Here is a 26,507-nt window from a genome sequence, read left to right as displayed (position 1 = left end):
AAGAATTTCTTCCTGCCAAGTCATAGGGCAGACTGAGGTAAGGAGATGCTACCAACTGTGTCTGGTCCAGCTTTAAATAGATAATCACTGCTTGAAGGTAGAGAAAGAGAGAAGCTATTAGGGATCACTCTGCTCTTGGGAAAGGAGTGATCCCTAATAGCTGGTCTTTTCATTTAGATATTCTGATGGATTTCAAGTTGGGTCTTTGCTTGGATGGATCTCCCCAGGATATGCTCCCCCAAGAAGTTGGTAAAAATGACTCCTAGAAAGTCCCAGATTGTGTTGAGGTCACCCTGGGAATCTTGCCTGCTTAGTCTGCCTCATTCCACCCCACTTGCATCCCAGAGTTTGGCATGGCTCTGTGTGGGCAGGGACCATTCTCTAAGTCAAGTTTAGATGGTTCTCGTGAACACAAAGCATCTGATGAGGCTCAAGGCCAGCACTGCCCAAAAGGCATGTAATGTGAGCCGCACCATGAGCCACATACGAAATCTGAAATTTTCTAGTTGCCACATTACAAAATGTAAAATGAAACAGGTGAAATTCAACTACATAATCAATATGAAAAGTATTAACACTATTTTACATCCTTTATTTCCTAAGTCTTTTGTAGTAAATTTTACACAAATAGCACATCTCAGTTTAGCATAACCGCAGTTCTAATGGGTAACAGGCAGGATTGTTGAATGACTAATGTATTGCACGGTACACTTCTAGACCGAGCTTAAGCCTGTGCATCACAATCATGCCTCCTGGGCATTCCTGTAATAATCAGGGTCCAGAAATTCCAAGTCATTTGCCAGAGCTCACAGAGCTTGCTGGAGTCAGAGCTAAGACTACATCAAAGTCTCTCAGATCTAATCAAGTATCCTTTCCGAACAATGGACGCAGACTTCGCTCTTCAACATCACAGCTAAAACATCAGTGGGTCTCTTGCTTCTTCCTTCAGAGCACTCTCACGTTCTTTCCCTCTGTTCTGGCTGCCACCTCTTCTCACGCTGTGATGGCAATTACCTCCTAATTGATGTGCTGGCTTTTGGTCTCCCATTCCAGCCTCTGGCAAAACCTGAACTTAGCACAGCTCTCCTGGAAACAAACTCCATTGCTGAAAACAATGAGTCTGTATCTTTTTAAATGGATTTTATTTTTAGAGCAGTTTTAGGTTACAGAAAGAAGCTAAGTAGAAAGTACAAAGAGTTCCCATATACCCTCTCTACCCACCTCTGCGCTACTCCCATTAACATCTTGCATTGATATGGTATATTTGATATAATTATGAGCAACTATTAAGATAGTCGGAGAAGGCAATGGCACCCCACTCCAGTACTCTTGCCTGGAAAATCCCATGGACAGAGGAGCCTGGTAGGCTGCAGTCCATGGGGTCGCTGAGTCGGATACGACTGAGTGACTTCACTTTCACTTTTCACTTTCATGCACTGGAGAAGGAAATGGCAACCCACTCCAGTTTTCTTGCCTGGAGAATCCCAGGGACGGCAGAGCCTGGTGGGCTGCCGTCTATGGGGTCGCGCAGAGTTGGACACCACTGAAGCAACTTAGAAGAAGAAGAATTAAGATAGTATTATACAGTTTATGTTAGAGGTCACTCTGTTGTACAGTTCCATGGATTTTGGCAAGTGCAATAATGCTATGTATCCACCATTACAGTATCATATAGTTTCACTACCCTAAAATCAACTTGTTCTCTACCTGTTCATTCCAATTTCTCTTTCCCCCAAAACCCTTGGCAACCACTGATTGTTTTACTGTCTCTATAGTTTTGACTTTTCCAAAATGTTATATAGTTGGATTCAAATAGTATGTAGTTTTTTTCACTTTGGCTTCATTCAGTTTTTAAAAAAATGAATTTAAGGTTCTTCCACATATAAATGAATTGAGACTAATTTATTTTTATCATTAAATAGTATTTTAGTGTCTAAATATACTTCAACTTGTTTCTCCATTCATCTCCTGAAGGATTAGGATTAGTTGCTTCCAAGGTTTGATAATTATGAGTAAAGCTGTTATAAACATTTGCGTGCAAGTTTTTGTGTTGATTTTCTATTTTTAAATGAGCAAAACATAATTCAAGACACTTCATTGTCTCTACAAATATCTCTGCATTTTTTTCTACAAAAAATGCTTTCTCCCTCAAATTTTTTTCTTCTTTTTCAAAACCCACTTTGGTTATTTGAAGTCCTTTGCATTATCACATAAATTTTAGAATCTACTTGTCAATTTCTGGATTTCTCTGGTGGCTCAGCTGGTAAAGCATCTGCCTGCAATGTAGGAGACATGGGTTCAATCCCTGGGTTGGGAATATCCCCTGGAGAAGGAAACAGCTACCCACTCCAGCATTCTGGCCTAAAGAATTGCATGGACTATACAGTGCACAGGGTCACAGAGAGTTGGACATGACTGAGCGACTGTCACTTTTCACTTTCACTTTCTCAGTTTCTACAAAACAACTGGTATTTTGTTGAGAGTGCATTAAGTGAGTAGATTAATTCACAGATCATTTATATCTTAATGATATTGAGTTTTCTAACCAATAAATATATATTTCTCTCTATTCACTGAGGTTTTCTTCAAGTTTTCTCAGCAGTGTTTTATAGTTTCCAGTATATAGGTCTTGCACATTTTTGAATTGAACTGAATTTCATTTTTTATAGAAATTTATAGATTTGTTATAGATTTTTAATTAAATTTATGATTGATGTCAGTATATAGAAATACAATTGATTTTTGTATATTGATCCCTTCTCTTGCAAATTAGTGAATTCAATTAATTCTACTAGCTTTTTTGCAGATTACATCAAATTTTCTATATAGATGATCATGTTTTCTGAGAATAATAACAGAATTGCTTTTTCCTCTATTTTCTCTATCATTTTTCTGATATTATTTTCATTGACTTCTGCTCTTTATTCTTTCCTTTGTTCTACATACTTGGATTTAATTTCTTCATTTTTTCCCTAGTTTCTTAGAAATTGAGATCATTCATTTGAGACCTTTCTTCTCTTTAACATAGGCACTTACTGCTATAAATTTCTCCCTAATAACTGCTTACACAGTCTCTCACAAAGTTTAATATGTTTTATATACATTTTGATTCAGTTCAAAATACTCCCTTTCCTTTTGAATTATTTCTTTGATTCACAAATTATTTGTAAATCTGTTATTTAATTTCCAAATATTTTGGGATTTTCCTGAGATCTTTTTATTATTGATTCATAATTTAATTCCACTGTGGAATCATTTACCCTTGCTTTTTATTACCTAATCTTCCATTTGTTTTAAAAAATTATGATTTCTTACCTGTGACTGTATACCTCTTTCCACTTCTATGGCCTATGTATTCTTCAATGCCTAACTCAGATATGATGTCCTCTGTAAAACCTTTCCAAACTCTGCCAGATGAACTCTATAGCTTTCTCTTTTGTGCCTGAGAAGTTCTTTCCATGAACTCTTTGAGGAGTTTTTGTCATGTTGGGTTGCAGTTATGAGTTAAAAACTTTGTCTCCCCCACCAGAATCTGAGGTCCTTCAAGTGCAGTGGTAAAGTTCTCTGCATGTTTGTCTCCACAGAATCTGACACACAGTAGTTTCTTTTTTTTTTTTTTTTAAGTATTCACTGAATTTGTTACAATATTATTTCTGTTTTGTATTTTGGGGTTTTTTGGCCAGGAGTCATGTGGGATCTTAGCTCCCCAACCAGGGATCGCACCTGCAAACACTGCATTGGAAGGCAAAGTCTTAACCACTGAACTGCCAAGGAAGTCCCTACAGTGTTTTCTTGAATGAATGAATGAATGAAATCAGTGACGAGCCACTAAGTTCTGAGTCTTCCTCAGCTCATGCCTTTAGTTTCCCAAATGACTCAGCTACTGAAAACAAAGAGAAGATGGGAATATTAAGAAAGAGAGAGGGAAGCATAAATAAGTGTCTTTGTGTGAGAGAACCAGGGACAAGAAGCAGGCGCCCTCAGGTATGGCAGGATGCCTGCTTTATGTCCAGGTTTACTTTGTGCCTGCAGGAGCTGGCGTGGTGGTTCATGTGAGGCTGGGGCCTTACCTATGCAGATGGTAACCAGGCCTGCTTGTGACTGAGTGCAGCAGACACAAAGCAGAAATGCGCAGGTGCTCCCCACTCCAGCTGTGGGGAACCTCCAGGCTGGACCTGGGGAAATAATGTCTGCACCAGGCTTGTGCCCGAATGTGCACAGCAGTGTCTGTTCACATGTGTGTGTGGAACTGGGCGGGAGAAGGGAGGATGGATAGAGATGAATGACTGCTAAATCCAAACTCCCCAGGAAAAGAGAATGAGAAGAAACCTTATTTCCATCCCTGGCTGAACTCAAATCATACACTTTCTTAGTGATCTCATCTAAAAATGTCCCATCTCCCCAAAAACCAGACTGTACCTGTCAATGACTAATGTCATCCTAGAAATTTGCACTTTTATAGCATTCTGTAGCAGAAAAGGAGGCTTTTTCTGTAGTATTAGGAAATTTTCTTTACGAGATGAGAATACCAATCTTCACTGGGAGGTTTTAGACATCAGCCAGCAAATAGAGCAGGTATATAATAGCCTTCCCCACAGAAATGAAATAACTTGGCTGGGGAGTAACATTTGTACACCCTTCTCAGCAGCCCTGCTCCCCTCATTGTTTCTACACAATGTTGGTTAGAAAAACCAGCCAACAAACAAAAAAACAGGCTCCTTGTATTCTCTAGTCTTTGTTCAATATGTAAGCCATTCAGGCAGCACCCTGCAAAAGAGCTGCTTCCATGGCTTGGCCCTCCCAATAAACTGATGGACTTGATCCAGTCCATATCTGGGAAAGCTTTTAGCTCTTTCATTCAAAGATCAGTTGAGAATAATTGGGCACACATTCTTGCATGAGAACTTGAGAGTTTACCCTGGGTCCTTATGGATGACAGGGTGAAAGTCACACTATGCGTCCCGGTCTATGCACACTATCCATACACACCATGCATATCAGTCCCTGGTAGCCTCTCTCTAAGGAGCTGGTGAGAACTCTTAACCACTGTGGCTTGAGGTCCACGTGTGTGCAATCCTCTTGTGTGCGTTCTGTGCTGAAGTTTCACAAAGTCAGCCTGGAGTTGTTTGCTCCTTCCTCCAAACTCAGTGTTTGAAAACTCAGACCACATCTGCTGATTCTACAGGGGTATACTTTCTTCCGGAGTGCTCCACAAAGTGATGGCTGTACTTCTAAAAGAGCACACCAAGACCAGATCTATCACCCAGCCCTGTACCAGAAACAATGAGACCTAGACTTGGAAACATCCCTAATGCAGCCGGTGGACATCAGTCAGCTACCATCAGAGGTGGCTGTAGTTTGCATCGAAAGAGATCACTCTCTAGGCTCTGAAACACAAGAGAAGCAAGCCTTTTCAAGTTGGACCTTAGTGGATGGAATACATGTTCTCAAGATCTTAACTTTGAACTTGTTGCCTTCTGCTACATCACCTGCTCCTGAAGAGAACTTTTTTTTCTTCTGCTGAAGCTTTCATTTCTTGACTGTTTTACCAAGAATATGATTTTGATATTTACACCTAAAAATAAATTCAAATCCTATTATATGACAGGTTTCTCCATGAAAGTGAAAGTGAAGTCGCTCAGTCATGTCCGACTCTTTGGGACCCCGTGGGCTGTAACCTACCTGGCTCCTCTGTCCATGGGATTTTCCAGGCAATAGTACTGGAGTGGATTACCATTTCCTTCTCCAGGGGATCTTCCCAACCCAGGGATTGAGCCCGGGTCTCCCGCATTGTAGACAGACGCTTTACCATCTGAGCCACCAGGGAAGTTCATATGTTTCTCCAAGAGGGACATAAATTACCAGGAAAGAAACAATAAAGGGTCTTCAACAAAGCAACTCCTTACCAAATATTTGTTTCATTTTCTTATTCATATGTTCATCAAACATTTCCTGTGTTCTTATTCTGTCCCAGACACTGTGTCAGGCACGGGGAATGCAGAAATGAACAGACTTCTGCCTTCTTGGTGTCCACAGCCCAGTGGGGTGACAGACAACTAAGCAATGAAGTATGTTATGTTGGATGAGCTACGCTAATTGTCTGTTCAAAGAATCCTGGGATCCTGGGAGAGTGGCTTGTGTTAGAGCTGAGCGTGGAAGGTGGAAAGAAGGACAGAAGAGCAGGCATTGTCATCAGATACAACTAAGCTTGAGTCGCAGCCCTGGCTCTGTCATTTACTAGCTGTGAGATGTTAGGGTAATTACTTTACCTGTCTGAGCTTTAGCTTTATTATCTGTGAAAATCAAAATAATTTTAATGGACTGTTTCAGAAGATGAAATAAGGTCATATCTATAAGGCTCTTAGCACCATGGCTGGCACCTGGTAAGCATTCAATAAATGTGACCTATTGGTTCATTTCATCATTATTATTTTCTGTGCAGCCAGGATCATCGTTTGACACACCAGACGAGGAACCGTAGGGAGGAAGACAGCAACTTCTGATCCGGTTTACAGAGTAGATCTATGTTCTGTTTATTGGGAGCTGTCAGCCTGCCTCCATTTGCTGTAAAACCCACTTCTTTTCCAGTTACTGGTTGAGAAATTCTACCTTGAGTTATCAGTTTATGAGGTGTGTGGCAGAGGTGAGGTTGGGAATAGTCCCGTCACTGTATCTGATTCTCTGCCTTGACAATGCCCCCTTCCTCGAATTCCTTTTCATGACACATCCAGGGCTTAAAGCAGAGAAGATTGCATTTCCTCTTGTCACTGGTATGACTGAATCTGTCTCCTGGATGTGTGCCACTTGTAAATGGCTTCTACTCTTCTCCCATTAATACTGTGTCTGCCTGTAGAGCTATCTAGACCTTTGTTTAAATATTAAGAAGAAGTGCATTCAGACAGCCAGCACACAGAAATGTAGGTGCACGGCCAAGATAAAGAGTGTGGCTGATAGAAAAAACAGTGGTGAATAAATATGCAGAATCTGAGAAACTGTGAAAATTCATTCAACTTTTTCATCCTCAGATTTAACCAATACAATGGGGGAAGAGGGGATGGTATGTGATGCCCAGACATAGAAATAATGAGAGTTTTTATGTACATTCTAAGTTCATTCAGTAGGCAAATGTGCCATCAGCCTTTCTTTTCCTTACTAATCCTAGCAAGGATGGAGAGAATGGGAAGACAGTCTTCTTCAGAAATCTGCTCTGGGTCACCTGGAATGCTGGGAACCGCCTGCAGTAATTGTCCCATAAGCACACCTTCCATCTCACCCCTAGATCCTGAGACAAAGCACTGGGATTACAAAGGACCACCGTGTCCAGTCACCCATTCACTTAACCAGCATTACGGCAGTCCTATTGCTAGAAAGCCCCATGTAAGGTTCTCTAAGAAATACAGAAATGAATAAAATCAATCCTTGTCTCCAAGGACCTCATGATCTGAAGGAGGAGGTGTATTACTCTAAAATCAGATACAAAGGAATCAAAAAAGCAGGGACAGGGATGAGTCAAAGAGTGTAATGTTTAACATGTTATCTGTATTGCATGCACTACGAATAATAGGTCATTTTTTAAAGAGCATCCAGAGTACTCATTATATAACTTTAGCAATTATACAAAAAATGGCAACATGAACGAAACATTAAAAGTTTAAATCAGATATCTTGCCTGATGTCCAACAGAAATATTGTCACATGACCATATATGCTCAGATCATCATAGATTTCTAGAACATTTTGCAGTAAAGTGCTTATTGTGTTAATGTCTGTGTATATAACTAATATTAAACACATAATCATAGATATTAGCATATATAATAAGATTTGGAGATGTATTGAATTATAAGGCCACATCTTTCCAATTATTCAGATATCAGAGAGCCAGTAAAACCCACTGTTGTAAAAATCAGACTTCAGAACGCTTCTCTTTTCCTCGAATTAGAGGTACAACATATCTGAAGCACAATGTATCAAAAGAACTGGCCAATATTGAGGGAAATAGAAGTGCCTAATGACAAAAAAGAAAAAAATTTTAAATGGCTGATTTGTTAGGTTTGAATGTGAAAAATACTAAAAATCTCAAATTCACTGCCAGCTTATACCACACATCAAATCTGATCCTGAAAAGTAAAAAACCCCAATGTCTTCAGCAAGAGTCAGTAACAAAAGCTTCAAACAATTTAGAAGCAGCACGTTCGCTCGGTATATAGTATTTGCATATCATTCTTCTTAATTCTGTTAAATCCTAAGGCGTCTTCTGGCAGGCATTTGATGTCACACCAGAAGCAAAAGAAGAGGGCACTGGGACTTAAAAGGTAACAGAACTATATTTCTTTCCTAACAGGAATATAACTCTGATGGATTTTTTCCAAGTTATTTGGGATTTTTGAGGTTTGACACTGATTGAGCAGATATAAGACAAACTCGTATTATTTTGTAAGCTAACTTGCCACACTACATTCTGCGAGATAAAAGTGGTTTTAAAAGGAATAGCACATACAAGTGTAAAATTCTGCACACGCCTCCAGAAATCAACCTTGTAACTTTATTTGATTCAATATGGTGACTCAGATGGTAATCTGCCTGCAATGCAGGAGACCGGGGTTTGATCCCTGGGTCAGGAAGATCCCCTGCAGGAGGGGACGGCAACCCACTCCAGTATTCTTGCCTGGAGAATCCCATGGACAGAGGAGCCTGGAGGGCGACAGTTGACGGGGTTGTGAAGAGTTTGACATGACTTAGTGACTAACACTTTCACTTTCACTATATTTAAAACAGCTGGCATAAAATCAGTGGCGGAGAAAGGGCAAGCAATTTTGATAAATTTAAATTAGCATTAACTGCTAAAAATACCCCAAATAATAATAACCTATTTGGAGAATAATTCAAAATCAGATTAAATTACTAAATACTGATAACAAGAAAGATATTCAGAAGAGAAGGATATTGAGTAGACTTGGACTATGTTAACTAAAGCATGAATGGTAAAAAAAAAATAATAATAATAGTAGCTGCTAAAAGAATAAATGTATACTTTCAACATGCTAGAGGAATAAATAGTAAAATAAAATAATATATGAAATAAAATTAGAAAAGGAGGAAATCAGGAAAAGAAAAAAAAATGACAAATTGAAAACACAGTATTGCTGAAAATATAAAATTAGAAATTTAAATTTTTAAGGCTGAATGACAATAAAAGCAATATATTTCTACACATACCACACATTGTAGTTATGGTTGCATGTAGGGTTATATGATTGCTTCTATTGAATATCTGGCATCTAAGAGGTTCTCAGAGGAAATTTTAAGGTTTTACATTTATACATCAGAAAAAGCAAAGATTGAAAATTAATAAAATGGATTTTTAAGCCTAAAAATAGTATTAATAAGAGATAGTGTTGTGAAGTCAATAACAGGAATAAGAGAAAAATTTATAAAACAAATCAAATAAAATCATATAGATTATTCAGAAACCTAAAGTATAGTTAATTGAAATAGCCGATAGAAGAAAAGGTAGAAACAGGAAATGAGTTAATAAAGAAATGAATGAAACTCTGGCATGGTTCTGAGTGTCCCAGGATAGTTGAAAGCAGAGAGGATCTTGTTTCCTGAACAGGGGTGGCACAAGACAAAGCTGAATTTCCCTGCTGCATCAGAGAAGAGATGCTACCATCAGGACAAGAATCCTTTCACCCTGGATCCTTTCTCTAATTGGGACCCCAAGAAGTCCATCTGGAGGAACACTGAATTAAGGCTAGATCCCTGAACATAACAGCTTTCATCTTAACATACAATAATTGTATTGTCTCTGAATTGATTCAAAGCTCTTTTGGACTCATCTCTATAGCACCAAGTTCTCAGAATGTATTCCCTGTTACGTGAGGTTGTACTTCTTTGTCTGCCACCCAATTCCATTTGATCTTTAAACTTCAAGGTTTTCAAGCTCTGAGAAGTGTAAACTAGACTGAATGCAGAGCATCAATCCTCCTGACTATCTGATCATCTCTTCCTACCTACGGGCCCAGTCTCTAAGCCCTAGTATGTTCCATGCTAGAACATAAAGTCTGTCACTGTTTCCATTGTTTCCCCACGGATTTGCCATGAAGTGACTTTATTTTCTTGGGCTCCAAAATCACTGTGGATGGTGACTGCAGCCATGAAATTTAAAAACACTTGCTCCTTGGAAGAAAACCTATGACCAACCTAGACAGCATATTAAAAAGCAGAAACATTACTTGCCTGACAAAGGTCTGTCTAGTCAAAGCTATCGTTTTTCCAGTAGTCACGTATGGATGTGCGAGTTGGACTGTAAAGAAAGCTGAGTGCCGAAGAATTGATGCTTTTGAACTGTGGTGTTGGAGAAGACTCTTGAGAGTCCCTTGGACAGCAAGGAGATCCAGCCAGTCCATCCTAAAGGAAACTAGTCCTGAATATTCATTGGAAGGACTGATGCTGAAGCTGAAGCTCCAATGTTTTGGCCACCTGATGCGAAGAGCTGACTCATTGGAAAAGATCCTAATGCTGGGGAAGATTGAAGGCAAAAGGAGAAGAGGGTGGCAGACGATGAGATGGTTAGATAGCATCACCAGCTCAATGGACAGAAGTTTGAGCAAACTCCGAGAGATAGTGAAGGACAGGGAAGCCTAGTGTGCTGCAGTCCATGGGCTCACAAAGAGTCGAATGAACAACAGCAATGCTAGAACACGGAAACCCCTATCATTCTGTTGTACCAGATTGATTGTGGTAGAGCACCGCAGCTGTAGCTGAACAATTATTTCTGAGAGGACGTGTAAGAGATAAGCCTCCTTCTGTGATCTGGCAGCACTAGGATACGTCCCATGGTTACTTCAGCTGGAAAAACATGAAGGAGGGGAGAGTTAGTGGAGACCTTGAACAAAGCCAGGATCCACGCCTGCAGCTCAGGATTTCTTGCAGGTGTGTTTGGTCACTGTGCCTACAATCAGGAACTATGAAACATAGCTACCAATTTGTTTTCATTCTTTGTTTGGTTGTGTCTAATCATGTCAAAACAACCTGTCAACTCAACACAAAGATATGAGCTGGTTCATTGGAGACACTTACTGCTTGACACCATGGAGACAGAAATACTGGGAGCTCAACTGCCCTCTTCCCTTTGTGGCCTCCCTTCAGTCTCTTGGAGTGAATTCGCTATTCTATGCTATTAATACTTGATTGCAAGGTGTGAGAGAGGTAGTCGATATGAGACCTGATGAATGAGTAGAGTGGCTTTGCTGTAAATGGTTGTTTGGTCCACATTACCACTCACAACGAGCCCTAATGCAGCTGAAGCACACACAACAGTCTATGAAATTCAGTGTAGTTGAATAGACCAACTGTTGACTTATGGTTGGATGAGGATAATTATTAAAGTTAATTATTAGATTATTTCCAATAGTAGGAATTTGCTTATTATCTTCACCTTTATCTTCAAAGCATTAGACAAACACTGACTTGATCCTTTAAACACCCTCTGGTTGGCCTATTTATATTGGCCAATTGCTACATGTGTTAATCTTAGAATATAGCAAGGAAATACCCTTTTCCTGTAGGTATGATCAGTAATGACAATCTTTGAGACTGTGGCTGCCCTTTATCTGCAACCACCTTCCTTCCGGCATTCAGCCTACTGAATACCCAGTTATACCGCTGTTGGGTGGTGAGAGATGCTGAAGGGTCGTATGAGCAGATTTAACAAATCAACTTCCAATGCATATTTTGGGCAAGTGAAAGTAGCTTGCTGAGTGGATTTTTTTTTCATTTGGAACTTTGAATTATAGAGATTAGGGCAAAAGGGGTCACATGGACGTAGAACAAGCCACATAGATGCAGAAATTAAAAAGATCTCAGTGCTTAAAGGGAGTCCAGCTGGAACATGAAGAAAATCTAACATCATTTTCAGCCTGCAGTGTGTTTACCATGGCTACAGAGAAAAAATATTTTTAGCTACTTATTTTAAGTAATTGAAAGGGAGAAAAATAACTACCTTCACATTTTAGTTTTTCAAATCTTGATTTATTTCAATCAAAAATTTGCTTTATAATTTTAACTCCACAGACTTTTAAGCAATGTAATAGTTTAGCTTGATAGCCCTTAATTGTACACTATGCAATATTATAAGTAATGGGTGTCTGATCAAGTGAGAATTCTCAGCAATGAAAAATTGTTAAAAAAAAATAGTTTCCTCACACATACACATACTACATGGAACAGTTTTTTTTCCTTCTGAGTGACACTTGTCAACTGACAATCGTGTTATATTTATTTGTACAGCATACAATGGAATGTTCGCCTATTTCAAATTGAAAATCAATTTTCCTCCTTTTTCTCTTCTTTATAAGGAAGGTGCCTATAATGTAATGCTTCTAGAGCTTCAATTGTTGTGGTGAACGCAAAGGTCAGTGGCTGCACGTAGCCCCATACACTGTGGGACAAGGTGTTTCACTCAGACTGTGACACCTTGCTGAAAGAAAGGATTTTGAATCAGACATGACTTTGGTAGTGATGAAATTTGTTAAACATCTTCTTTACTTTATCAGGAAACATCAGGTGATTCTCCCCAGCAGCTGTCTCTGCCTCCTGATTCATACCTGCAAGAAGGCAGGAAGCATCTCAGTGCTGAGACCTGCCCTTCTGTTCAGTTTGTAAGCACCCGGGGACAGTGAAAACAGCCAGGGCTTAGAGTCTGGAGACCGAAGAATCTACTTAGGCTCTGGTATAAGCTCCCTCTAAGGCCTTAGACAAGACACTTCCACTTTCTGGGCCTTAGTTCTCCATTTATAAAATAAGACAAAGAGTTCTGGTAAAGACGACAGATTAAGTTTGTGTCTAGTACACTTTGTCAGCTTTCAACATATACCAATGATAAATTAAATATAAAAAGAAATCCAAAAGACAGAGTTGGGCTGAAAATCATAACAAATATCACCATGGACTGAAATAGAACTTAGATGCACAACAGTGAATAGAGCCGAAGCCACAAGGCTTCTGGGTCATGCTCCAAACCAAAGTAGTGGTAGCCAATAATCCAGCTCTCGTGGGGCAGGATGGACTGAAGCCCTCCCTGCAAACTGGGAGATTAAAGCTAGATTCAGTATCTGAATTAAAGTGCTATAGGGGAAATTCCCAACCATGATGCAAGGCCAAAAGAAGCTACTGTTAGTTCTAACTAGAGCTTTTGCTTGTGGGAGATTGTGGTCATAGGGGTGCAGCAGAGCGGAAAGATCAGAAGTAGAACCAAGCTACCTGCTGGCTTAGTAACAGGATTTGACATTTCCAAAAAACTGCCACTGGAGAGGATGTGGGCCAGCCTGAAAGTTCAGAAGTGCTACAAAGTGGCATCTACAATCTACACAGAATAAAAAGGATACACACAGAGACAAAAATGAGGAAAATAAACTTTAAAGTTGATGAGACTAAATTTGAAAATGCTCTCAAGTCTTATAAGGAAGGCAGCCAAAAATCATTAATAGATTGAAAAACTGCTTTTTCTCAAAGGAAATTAATTTTACAGGATTGTCTGAGAAAAACTACAAAATAAATTTGTGTAGGAACATCAAAGAGATAAAGAATGTCTATGAAAATGAACAAAAAATACAAAGCAAAAATTGGCAGAATTTGGACAGAACAGGAATTGGAAAATAGAGTCTAAAAGGAGAAAAAAAATAAGAATTTTTAGATAGGACACAGTAAAAGAGGAATTAGTGGTTTGGAAAATAGTGCAGAGTAATTTAATTATGATATCAGTTAACATATGTAAAAGCTAGGGTTAGAAAAAAAATTCACCAAGCATGTATTTTTAAAGAAGATAGTAAAGTAAGAAAATGGAAATGACCAAAATTCTTACAGAAATCAAGGAAAACATGAGTTTGTAGGTAGAAATATACTTCAACTACTGAATAATAAAAAAATATAGTCATGTGCAAATGTCATGTAAATCAAGAATAAGGAGAAAAATTACAAAAATAACTGGAGAAAGAAGATAGGCTACTACAAAGTTTTAACAATAGGACTTAAAACAGACTTCTCAGTAGAAGGCAGAAAATGGTGAGTTAATATATTCAAAGTGCTTCAGGAAAATGGCCAAAATAAAAAATTTTATTTATAGCTCACAATTTTTAGGAACCAAATAAAGACACATATACAAATGTCAAAAAATAGAAGAGCTTAACATCCATAGGCCCTCACTGTGAGAATTTTTGAAGTACTTCTTCCAAAAGAATTTAAAAAGAGAAAAAACGAACTCAAGTACGGAGTACAAAAGATGTTATTAAATTATACACACATAGATAGAGAACAAAAAATGATGAAAAATGTTAATGTCACAGAAACAAAGCAGTGAAGACCATCAGTGAAACATGACGGCAGGGCAGAGCTATCTAGAAATATGGGGCTGAGGATAGGGACTTTATTATAGGTTGTACGTATATGTTTTAAGAAGCTATAATAATATCTCCCATCCACATATTTTTATTATTTGACTAACAGACAGTTCTTCCATCTTGTAGTAGTGGGCTTATATCCCCTTCCCTTGAAAATAGGTGAGTCCTCCTAACATCCTTGATCAGTGAAGTACAGTGGGAGAACTTACGTAACTTGTATGGCTAGGTCATAAAAATGTCCTGTCCTTTCTCCTTGTTCTCGGGGGATGCTCATGTTTGGAACTCAGCCACCATGCTGTGAGGAAGCCCAAGCAGTCTGTGGAGAAGTCCACAGTAAGGAACCGAGGATTCTAGCTGATAAGCCCTGGTTGAGCTCTTAGCCAACATTACCAGCCAGCTGTCATCCATGTGAGTGAACCATCTTGGAAATGGATCCTCCAGCTCCTACTTGAGTTGCCCCAGCTGATGGCATATGGAGCGGAGATGAACCATGCCTGCTGAGTCCTGTCCAATTTGCAAATTAATTATCAAAATAATTATTATTGTTGTTTTCATAACAATTAAGTCATAACATTTAAGGGTGGATTTTTACTCAATAATAATGTCTAAGACAGGTCCTGCATGCCCAGAACTCTGGATGATACACTTACTCAGTTTTTGTTTACTTTTTGGCCACACTCTGCAACATGTAGGATCTTAGTTTCCCAACCAGCAGTTGAACTTGCACTCCCTGCATTGGAAGGCATAGTCTTACCCACCGGAGCACCCAGGAAGTTCTGTTTTCCTTCCTGACCAATGTCAAGTTTTCCTTTAACACTTTATCCTTTGTGAGATTGTACCAAAAGCCTACCCCAACTGGTTTCACTACTTTCTGTGCTCCCAGGACTCAGTGTATATTCCTATGTCCTAGTATACAAGACACATAATTTACATATCTGCCTTACTGCACTGTGAAGACAAAGACTACATCTAATTCACTTTGGAGCTTGAGTATCTAGCGCTGGATCTTACGTATAGAAAGGGCTTTAAACTATCCAACAAACTGAAATACAAGTCACAGCCTGCTTCAGAGTTTTCCATTCATGATTTAACCAAAGGTATTGCAGATATGGTCAGAGGAAAAACTGATTGCTAACAGAGAGCGATGTTAGAGGGAGGGAGGGAAAACAAGATCTGCAACTCAAGGGAAGACCAAGCAAAGATGACAAAGAAGAACTTAGTGCTAATGTTGCCTGTTGCTAGCAAAGGAACGACATTACCCTCAGATGTACTAATGGTGTTTTCATGGAACAACCACAAAGGTTTTCTTCCAATACCGTATATTTGTCTCCTTTCTTGAGAACCTAGTCCATTGTGAGCATTTTCACTTCTCAAAAGATTTGAACTGGCTGGGACAAATCCAGAATAATCTATCACTCTGAAAATCAGAAGTGTCAAGAATGTGTTTTCTTTGACAATTGTAAAGAAAATGGACACAAAGAGTATTCCAGTCTTTGGTATTATGATAACTACTTCAAACTAAGAAAGGAAATAATCATCTATCACCATTCTTATAAGAACAGGATGCTAGAAAAATAAGCTATACCATGATCTATAAAGGTTTCAGGGCTATGAAAGTTTTTTGATTGGTTTTCCGCTTATGTAAAATTATTTTGCATTTCCTAGGAGACTATTCAACGAGGATTCTAGGCAGGAATTTAAATAGAATTTTAGCTGGTGGGGAGATGACCTTTTTTTAAAAATGATTCTGGGCCTCTCATTTCCATTCCCAGGTTAAAAGTTGATTTGTAGTGCAAGAGACATTATTCCCAACCCTAACACCTCTGTCCAGGAACAGGCAGGAAGTGTCAACAATCTATGAGATGCCTCCATTCTCCTGGTTCTTAAACGACTCCATTAGAACTTGAACTTCCCATGGGAAAATAAATTAGCCTAGTCCCTCTAGGAGGTCACCAAGGACCAATTCCTTTCTCATCACTCTTCTCCCTTCCGTAGATTGAGCTTTATCCTAACACTGGTTCCTTTTGCTATCATAGGATCCTTGCCAATAGGCCTCTTTCTTCATTCTTGCGAGCAGGAGTAAAAGACCATATCCTGAGGCTTTTCTTATGACCAAAGAGAATTTTATTGCAAAATCCTAAAAAATATCATTTTATATCTCAGTGTTTGAAAGTAAACTTCCTGCCCATTTACAATCTTTTTTTTTTTTTATTCAGCAGGGAATGCCACATTGTGAGGAGCTTAGACCTGAGTTCTCCCATCATTCTTTAGCAACAAGAGAAGGAATGACCATGATTGATTTAATGTCACCAAGAACCCAAACCTGGAGAAGGGAAGCTCCACAAAGGAAAGGCTGGAATGTCTGCTGGAGAGACAAACAGCACTCACCGAGTATTGCTGCCTACACTACAGGAAATGCTACCACGCATTTGTGAGGCTGGTTAGTTTTTCAGTGTGTCCTTTCTGGGTTGTATTGGGTTGGCTAAAGAGTTCATTCAGATTTTTCCATAACATCTTATGGAAAAAACCAAATGAACTTTCTGGCCAGCCCAATATTTTGTTTTCCACTGGTCTCTTACAAGGATAATTTAGTCGCAACAAAACTAACCAAAAGCAGAAAGTGACACTGACCTAGTCTGCCCTTCCAGGGAAGACAGCTGGCAGGAACATTTGCTTTTGCGTGTGTGTGTGCTGTCATGTCCGATGCTTTTGTGACCCCACAGACTGTAGCCTGCCAGGCTCCTCTGTCCGTGGGATTTCCCAGGCAAGAATCCTGGAGTGGGTTGCCATATCCTATCACCAGGGCTCTTCCTGACCCAAGGATCTAATCCATGTCTTTAGCACCTCCTGCATTGGCAGGTGGATTCTTTACCACTGAGCCACCTGGGGAGCCCCAACATTTGCTTAGGAGGGTGAATAAGTGAAGTATGAGGCTTCAGCACCTGAGAGGAAATTCCAGATCCAGATCTTTGTAGGGAAGCGATATGCCTCAGAATCTATCCGATTCCCTAAGGGTCTGGGAAAGAACCTGGGGACTTCTGTGCCCTCGTTGCTCTTGGTTAAGATCAGGAGACTCCAGGTGCTTGAAGAGTTGGGGAGAAAGGTTGTACGGGGGGTTACTGACTAAGCAAAATGACTTCTACGGACATGTTCTCAGTTTTATCCTCTCAGAGTCCAGCCTACATGGTACTTTAAAAAGTCTCGCCTCTGTGGTCCGATGAGATTGGGAAATACATTTTCTGTTCCAGATATTTATTTAAAAGTTTCATTTTCACTTAATAAATCCATAGCCATGGCATACATGGAAGGTTTCCCCAAGTGGTAATTTATGCTTTTTGAAGAATTACTTTTCAAAGTGCATGGGCTTCCTGTCACTGAGGGCAATTGTGGCCACTCAATTTTTAGACTTATTGGCTGTTATAGATTTGGGAGTTGATATATTTTTGAAATGTTTATGCCTTCTCTTTCTTGTTAATTATCGATCTAAACCCTTATGGATTCTTCAAGATTTGTGAACAAGGCTTGCATTAATCCCCAAGGCTGCTGAGGAGTCTGGGCAATGGAATTCCCAGTTCACAGAAATGCAGGAAACTTGGAAACCTACAGGCTACTTCCTAGGGTCACAGGGTGGGTCACTGCTGGCCAATCTTAGAATTTTTAACAAAGATACAGGTCATTTAGCTGGCTCACAAAGATGACCCTTTAGCTGTACCTAGAGCACACAGTCAGGGTGGTCCCAGAAACAATGGGATGCAGATGTAGACGTGTCCCTTTACAACCCTCTGGTAGCCTCCTCTACAAGGGGGACACCTTTCCTGTGTCCTGTGTTGACCCCACCTTCCAGTGGATTTCCCCTTAGTCTAAAGCAAGTGTGGAAGACTTCCAGGTGCTAAATCCCTCCACTTATCTGGTCCTTTCTGATTACTCTTCTGTCCTATCTCCCACCTTCCCACCATCTATGGGAATGCACACATGCATGCTAAGTCATTTCCGTCATGTCCAACTCTGTGCAATCCCATGGATTATAGCCCACCAGGCTCCTCTGTGAATGGGATTCTCCAGGCAAGAATACTGGAGTGGGTTGCCGTGCCCCTTCTCCAAGGGGTCTTCCCAACCCAGGAATCAAACCCACGTCCCTATGTCTCCTGCATTAGCAGGCGAGTTCTTTACCACTAGTGCCATTCGGGAAGCCCCATCTATGAGAATGAAGGATCTTAAAATTAGAAACATTGACTAGAATCCCTCAGAACATGGTCTTCAGAGCATCAGAGTATGGGGAATCCAAGGTGGGAAGGTTTCTTGACTCTCCTCATTGGTGGGAGCCACTGGGGGTGGGGGAGCAGGGAGGGGAATGGTCAGACCAGCCACAAGCCCTGCAACTAGCAGGGCAGGTTCGGGAGCCAACATCCCATACAAGGATGCCACCTCCTCAGATCCACGGAAGGAAGAAGGGAGGAGGGTGTTGCTTTGTTTTCCCATTTCATGTTTTTACAGGACCTGAAGAACGTGAAATGGAGTGGGAGGCGTCCAGGGTCTTGCCCATTCTCAGTAATTTCCCGAGAGGACACTTGCTAAAAAGAAGACTTGGAACCTTTCTTCTTTCTGTATACAGGACCGCTTTCAACTGTCCAGCCTTCCAGAAGTATTTTAGTAACTCTTGAGTTCTGGTGTGTGGCTCCTTGGCACTTTTCTTAACTCTTATTTCCTTGGAGGTTCTGGCTTTGAAGGAAACATGATGCAGTTGGATGGGGGATAATGTAAAAGCAGACATCAAATCCTGGAGGACTTGAATGCTAAGACGCAGGTCAGATGTTACCCTGAGGGTGATATGAAGCCCTTTTCCAAAGTACCTTCTGCACCCTTCGAGAGCTAGAGAAGACCCAGCCTCCTTCCTCCTTGGGCCGAGACCCTGTGTGTGCTACAGCCCTCCATGCCCATGTGAGAACAGGAGGGTCTCACACTGCCTCTCTCTCTGCTGGACACAGGATGTCTGTGCTGGGAAGGCCCTAAGAACCCTCTGTGTCCCAGACCCTCGTATGTAAGAAATAAGGACACAGAGGCCCTCTGGGTAATGCATAGGCTTCAATCCTTCAATCACATGCTCCTGATTACAAATTCAAGAATGAGGGGGCCCAGATGGGGGGCTTGCTTCCAGGAGGCCTGTGGTTTTATGTGTGTGAGCAAACACATTTTGTTTAAGTAGACCTTCCTCCTGCCCCCACCCCCCTCCTGGCCTCCGCCACCCCGTCTTTATTCATTGCTAACAGATGCCGCGGGGCCGCGGCCAGGCAAGAGCAGGAACACACGGGCTCCCACGCGGGTGGGAAGAGGGAAAACTGATGAACTGCCACAGAGCAGCGTGTCGAGGGCCTTGGCTTTGAATTCTGATTCCTCCCCCACCCCCACCACCTCCTCCCTCTCACCCACTCCCAGCCCCAACCCGCTCACCAGGCCTTCCAACAATTTCTGTTCTGTTTCCTCCACAGAACAGATGAAAGGAGCCAGTGCCAGCAGCTAAGGAGTCAGCTGCTCATCCTGAGAACCGCATCGAGGCTCAGGGATGGGTGGATGGCTTCCTCCCGAGGTACCCAGCTTGGAGGCTCGTTCTGAGAGCCCCATGGATCTCACAGCCACCTCCTCTGATGCTGAAAACATGCCTTATCTGTAACACAAACCAACTCGAGCCAGAGACACAGTAAGCCAAGGCTGAGAAGGAGGCTGAGAAGGGGCACAGGTGAGAACCTTGTGACCACAGCTCTCTCAGGCCTCCTTCTCATCCATCCAAACATCTAAACCTTCTTCCATCTTACGCTAGCACATGAAACATTTTCCTGCAGATACGAGCTTGCCTAAACATCCTGCTAGGTAATGACCACTATGACCATCCTCAGGGCCTAGGTCCAGGGACACCTCTCCTTTGAAGCCTACCCTGACACCCCCTGCAAGGTGGATATGACTGCTGCCTCTGAGCCCCACGACTGGGCTTGCACGTGTGTACTTTGCTCCTGAAGCATCTGTGTATGTCTCTGCATCCCCTTCTCCTGTGCCCCAGCCCAGGCCCTACAGCACAGTAATTGCTCATTAAATGAGAGCCAGATCAACTACACACTAGAAATAGTAATGGACTTAGGGTTAAAAACCTGAATTTGATCCTGGCTCCCCAGGAAGGGGACTATATCCCATAGACCCAGAGAAACCTAGCCTCCTCATCTGAAAAATGGACTCATTGGTCTCATTCCTGCCATCTACACCATCACTGTTAGGGTCTCAAGTGAGAAATTAGATGTTAAAGAGTTATACTAATTGTATAACACAGTATACAGGTTAACTGACGTTGTAATCTCTGGGCTTGTACTACTTGTATTACCACTGCTCCTAAGTTTATTACTATTAATAATGGATACTAGGAGGAGGACCCTTCTGAAGAAGTTAATTTCAATTACTCACTAATCTTCTCTAAAAGGAATTAATTGCATTTATTCTTCTCTTGAGGTCAATTTCAGCACAGAGTTGAGTAGGAGTAGGAGATCTTTCAGTTGGAAAAATGAGGTGTCTGAGCCAAGCTCTCCCCACCCATGCACCCCAAATGTATTGACCTACTGGTCTGATCTGTGTGATCTCATAACCTCAAGAGTCCCTGAGCTCGCCAAGTGAGCAGACACCAACTTCCTGGGATCTCACATGGTATGCACAAAAGTTTAAAAGCTGAGTGTACCATGAAAAGACATAGAGAAAACTAAAATGTATGTTACCAAATGAAAGAAGCCAATCTGAAAAGGCTGCATACTCTTATGATCCCAACATAAAGACATTCTGGGAAAAGTAAAACTATGGAGACAGTAAAAAGATCAGTGGTTGCCAAGGCTTGAGGGGAGGGATGAACAGGCAGAGCCCTGAGGACTTTTAGAGCAGTTAAAACACCATGCATGATATCAAAATGATAGATACATGTCATTATACGTGTGTCCAGATCCACAGACAGAACTGTAATGTAGTCTGTGGATCCTAGGTGATTATGCTGGGGGCTTCCCAGGTGATTATGTCAGTGTAGGTTTATCTATTGTAACAAATGGACCACTCTGGGTGTGATGCTGATGAGGGGGGAGGCTGTGCTTGTGTGGGGATGGGGGATATATGGAAAAATTCCATACATTTCAATTTGGCTGTGAACCTAAAACTTCTCTTAAAAAAAAAAAAAAACTTTTAAAAAAAGAGAAAGAGGAGTATGTGCCTCATAAAAGAAGCTAATATTTGCTTCTTTGGGTATCCTGAAAGGTGACCTAGCTGTTTGGCTTTTCAGAAGATTTAGGGCCAATTTCAGGACTTCCTGAGGGAGAGCAAAGTGGGACAGGAAATTAACAAGGAAGTTAAGGACCAGAGGAAGAGCCAGTAGGAGGGGATGGACATGAAAAATACAGCACAGGGCATGCCCAGATCCCAGCTCAGCCACAGGCCTGGATGGAGGCATAAAACTTCTAAGTCAGGGTTCTGGAAAATGTTGCCAGGATGATAAGGAAGATTTCTTGCCCAGTGGTCAAGGTTTTAACTAAGATGCCAAACCTGGTGTTTTAGAGCAGTGGTCCCCAACCTTTCAGGCACCAGGGGTACCAGTTTTATGGAAGATAATTTCTCCATAGCTGGTGTGGGGTGGGAAGCCTGGTTTCAGCACATTTATGATTCAAGCATATTTACTATGCACTTTATTTTATTATTATTGCATTGTGATAAATAAGGAAATGATTATACAATACACCATAATGCAGAAGCAGTGGGAACCCTGAGCTTATTTTCATGCAACTAGTGCACGCGTGGTCAGCTGTGTCTGACTCTTTGCGACCCCAAGGACTGTAGCCCACCAGGCTCCTCTGTCCAGGGGATGCCCCAGGTAGGAATACTGGAATGGGTGACCATTTCCTTCTCCAGGGTATCTTCCCGACCCAGGGATAGAACCTGCATCTCCTGCATTGGCAGGCAGATTCTTTACCTCTGAGCCACCTGGGAAGCCTTCCTTCAACGAGAGTGGCTGTAAATACAGATGAAGCTTCTCTCTCCAGCTGTTCATCTCCTGCTGTGTGGTCAGGTTCCTAACAGGCCATAGACCAATACGGGTCTATGGTGTGGAGGTTGGCCACCCCTGTTTCAAAGCATTTGTTTTTCCACATTAGATACCAAAAATGGAGGACCATGGGCTTTCTGTATCTTTGATTTTCACTTCCTGCCCAGTGCTCCTTGAACTTTCTTGCCCTTATCACCTTGGCATGAGCCTTGCCATTTTGTCTCTCTCCAGATGGAGGCAAGAACAGCAGACGAACATTAGGGAGGTGGGTGGTCTTGGTCTCTTTTCCTTGTTAGTCTCCCTGTGAGCCTTGTCTTTGTATTTACAGGTGTGTCTCCGGGCCCTGGCATGGCTAGGCCTTCTTCAAGCCCCCCGGGGACACCACTGTACCGTGTGGCTGACAGGAGAGACCCTACTACAGAAAAGCCTTCGGAGAACGTGGGCACAGGCCCAAGTGCTCGGGAAGCACTGCTCTGGAGTCAAGGGGAGAAAGAAGGTTCTGGTTCCGCCCCTGGGGATTAAAATCCCTTGGAAGTCCCAACTCACTGTGCTGCCTTTCAAGCAGAGACTGGTGGCAGAATTTGGCTCTTTGGTCACTGGTTATGGGCTGTGATGCTTCAAGGACACAGATGTGAGTAGTAATTCTTAGGTCGTGAGGACTGAGAACACTCATCTTTCATCATGCAGTTGCTGAGCTGTCCCTGCCACGGTCACTGCCCACCTTCCCACCAGCCCCACAGCAGGGCACTTACCCACGAGTGCTAACAGGTCTCTCCAGGTTGACCTCTGCCTCTCTGTTTGTTACACAATATTGAAATGATGTGCTTATTTCTCTGGCTTCCTCAACAAAATGTAAGTTGTTAGAGACCAGGGATTCTGCCTTTATCACCAGTTTTGGTGACCAACCTGTCCTTGTGACCCATGGACTTAGCAAAGTATTTTGCTATTAGCAGGTGGTCCTTAAGTGTTTGGAGAATAAATGAGAGAGTAGTCAAACTTTAAGGAACAAGGAGGTCACAACAGAAGTGGAGGGAGCAACTGGATTTCCAGAATCCAAGAGGTTTCAAGCAAAGAAAATAAATAGCAATGACAAGATAGAGAGATAAATAGATAGACAATAAAAATAACATTGCATGACATACTGTTATGACTGTTGTTTAGCCACTAGGTCATGCCTGACTCTTTGTGACCCCATGGACTACAGCACACCAGGCCTCTCTGTCTTCCCTATCTCCCAGAGTTTGCTAAGATTCATGTCCATTGAGTAGGTAATGCTATCTAACCATCTCATCCTCTGTCACCCCCTTCTCTTCATGTCCTCAATCTTTCCCAGCATCAGGGTCTTTTCAATAAGTCAGCTCTTCGCATCAGGTGGCCAAAGTACTGGAGCTTCAGTTTCAGTAACAGTCATATATGCATGACATATATGAGTCGATCAAGATGTGGTAAGCATTCAGGCATTGTCTAATGTAATTCCCCTGTGATTCTGTGAAGCTGACAGTATAACCCAGCAGCTTCAGTGCAACAATATGATCCAGAGAAGGAAATCTTCATCAGAGAGGCTGTCTACAGATACCCTGCGCCTGCCTGGAGTGATTCCTGGACTGATGCTTCTGATCAAGTAGAGAAAGGGGAGAAGGACAAGAAACATTGCATTCACTGTGTGCCCATCATATGCCAGGCAACAGGCTAGGTGTGCCACACACACATTTTTATTTAAGCTCACAGGAATCCACAGAGAGTGGTATTATCATCTAGAACAATATAATTAATGAAAAAAAACAAGACTTAGGAAGGAGAAAAAGTTGAAATGAGCCCAGGCTCCTCGCAGGTCCACAGAACCTGGTATATAATTGACACCCAATATATTGAATTACATGGAAATCAATTGAATGTTCTCTATGCATAGAGGCAAATTTTATTTTCGGGTGCCTCATTTCAGCAGACCTGGCAGACTGCTTGCCTCAATCTCTCTTTGAAAGGCTGCAATGAGTCCGGGGAGGCATTTGGAAAAGTGAGAGCAAGAAGAGGTACCTCCCACATTCACGAAAGTGTGTGGTGGTCATGGCTTTGAGTTGAGGCTGTGTGGCTTGTGGGCCACAAAATCTCATCAGTCTTGTTAAGGGAGATGTATTTATGCCAAAGACCTGCCAGTTGGACTGCACAGGACCCTTTCTCCCAGAATACCTTAGGAAGGCAGTTCTGGTGGTAGCAAGGGTGGCCATTAGCCAACTTAGAGCTGTGGGCATCCCCCCTTGGAACATAATTACAATGTTTTTTATTAGTTTTGACATGGAAGCCTGTGGGGCTTGGATGGCTGGGTCTCCAGCAGTGATCCAGAGAGGAACTGGGTAATCATTTTAAATAACTGAAATAATTTGCTTTAAAAATATGCATATTGGTTGTCTCTTACCTAGAAATATCTCTAGGGAGGGAATAATTTTGTTTCTGCAGCTTGCTTGGAAGTAGCACTTATAACATTTTCAGTTGGTGGCATCAGAAATCTATGTTGTTTAATATCACCAGATTTAATATTTTAATTGGAATCTGAGCTAGACATTCCAGCACATGAATCCTCCTGAGAACTTCGCCATCCCCTTGTTCACACAAGCCATCCAGCCATGGAGTTGGTTGATGGTCAACAAGAAGGTCAGCTGGAGGCCCCACCCTTTGGATTGCTTTTTCTCTTCTCTTGACTATGTCAAAATATTAGAAATGTCAGTTCCTCCCATCCTCATGGCTCAGATGGGCTCAATAATCAGTTACTTCCCCAGCTGCACAACAAAGGCTGGGGAGGCTGATGCCAGGGGAAAGGACAGCTAAAGATTTTGAAAGCAATTAGTCAAAACAGGTCATCTCTTCTGTTTCTGCAGCTCTTGTGCAAAAAAGTCCTCCCCTGCTACTGGTCCTTGAGCGCCAGAGTCGATTTCTCCCTTAGAAGAGAGCAACAGCTTGCAGCAAGCTTTTGTTGACATGAATTCCATGTTGCCTGGTGCTTTTGTTTGTTTCACACATAATTCACATTTTTCTTTCTTACATGCATTTTTCATAGTCTGTCCTGAAGCAATGTCGTGACTTCCATCTGGGACTCCCCGTCTGGGGTCAAAGTCCCTGCAGATAACTAGGTTAAGGGTGTTGATGGAACACTCTGCGGGATGGAGTTGACATATTAGGAACTAAATTCCTACAATACAGAGTTTTAAAATCACCTTAGATCAGATCCTAAACCAAGCACGAAAATGAGCAATGGCTCAGGTACCCTAGTCTTAAGGTCAAAGAATCAGATTTACTTATTTTCTATTCTTTCATGAAGGAGTTTTCACAAAAATTCATGTGGGGAACAGGAAAAAAGCATTCACTTTGGACAAATCTCAGATGGGGCCTCAAAAGGAAAGGACTGAGAAGGACAGAAAGCAGAAGTTGGGGCCACACTGGGTGTCACTGATGGGACCAATGGCGTTCGTGAGTTGCATGACTTGTCACAACACCTCAAACCTTCAAGGAAATGTCCTGAAAGTGAAGATTACTTTTCTATCTCCCATAAACAGGATACTTGTATGGAGCTTCTAAACATGACGTGAAGCACTGATTTCACGGAACATTAAAAGACTAAGACTAGAAGAACCTCAGAAGCTACCGTTCTGACTTCCTACATCATTCAGGATGCTATCCTGCAGCATCTCCAACAACCAGGCACCTGATTAATGGGGCCCCCACTGGTGGCTCAGTGATAGAGAATCCACCTGCCAATGCAGGAAATGCAGGTTCAATCCCTGGTTGGGAAGATCCCCTGGAGAAGGAAATGGCAACTCATTCCACTATTCTTGCCTGGGAAATCCCACGGACAGAAGAGGCTGGCGTGGCAAAGAGTCGGACATGACTTAGCAACTAAACAACAACTGTTTGAAAAGGTTACGCATTCCCTTATTCAACCCACCTCTGTTAGCAAGCTCTCCTTGGTCACAGAGCACAAGGCCCTCTGTCTTCCATAGAAAAGTATCAGTTCTGCCTCAAAGTCATAAGGAACAATTCCCTTCCTTTACCCTGGCTGG

At 41.7% G+C, this 26,507-nt stretch overlaps 1 long non-coding RNA gene across 1 annotated transcript; it reads left to right on the top strand.

Annotated features, from left to right (window-relative positions):
- The first annotated feature begins 10,513 nt into the window (after positions 1 to 10,513).
- LOC133257403 (uncharacterized) lies at positions 10,514 to 24,853 on the top strand. Its single transcript, XR_009739537.1, has 4 exons — positions 10,514 to 10,935; positions 16,616 to 19,203; positions 19,886 to 20,133; positions 22,784 to 24,853. It is a non-coding gene; the product is annotated as an uncharacterized LOC133257403 (long non-coding RNA).
- The last annotated feature ends 1,654 nt before the right edge of the window (positions 24,854 to 26,507 follow it).

This window comes from Bos javanicus, chromosome 11 (genome assembly GCF_032452875.1).
Source record: "Bos javanicus breed banteng chromosome 11, ARS-OSU_banteng_1.0, whole genome shotgun sequence".
NCBI lineage: Eukaryota > Metazoa > Chordata > Mammalia > Artiodactyla > Bovidae > Bos > Bos javanicus.
This window is presented reverse-complemented; position numbering and strand designations above follow the sequence as displayed.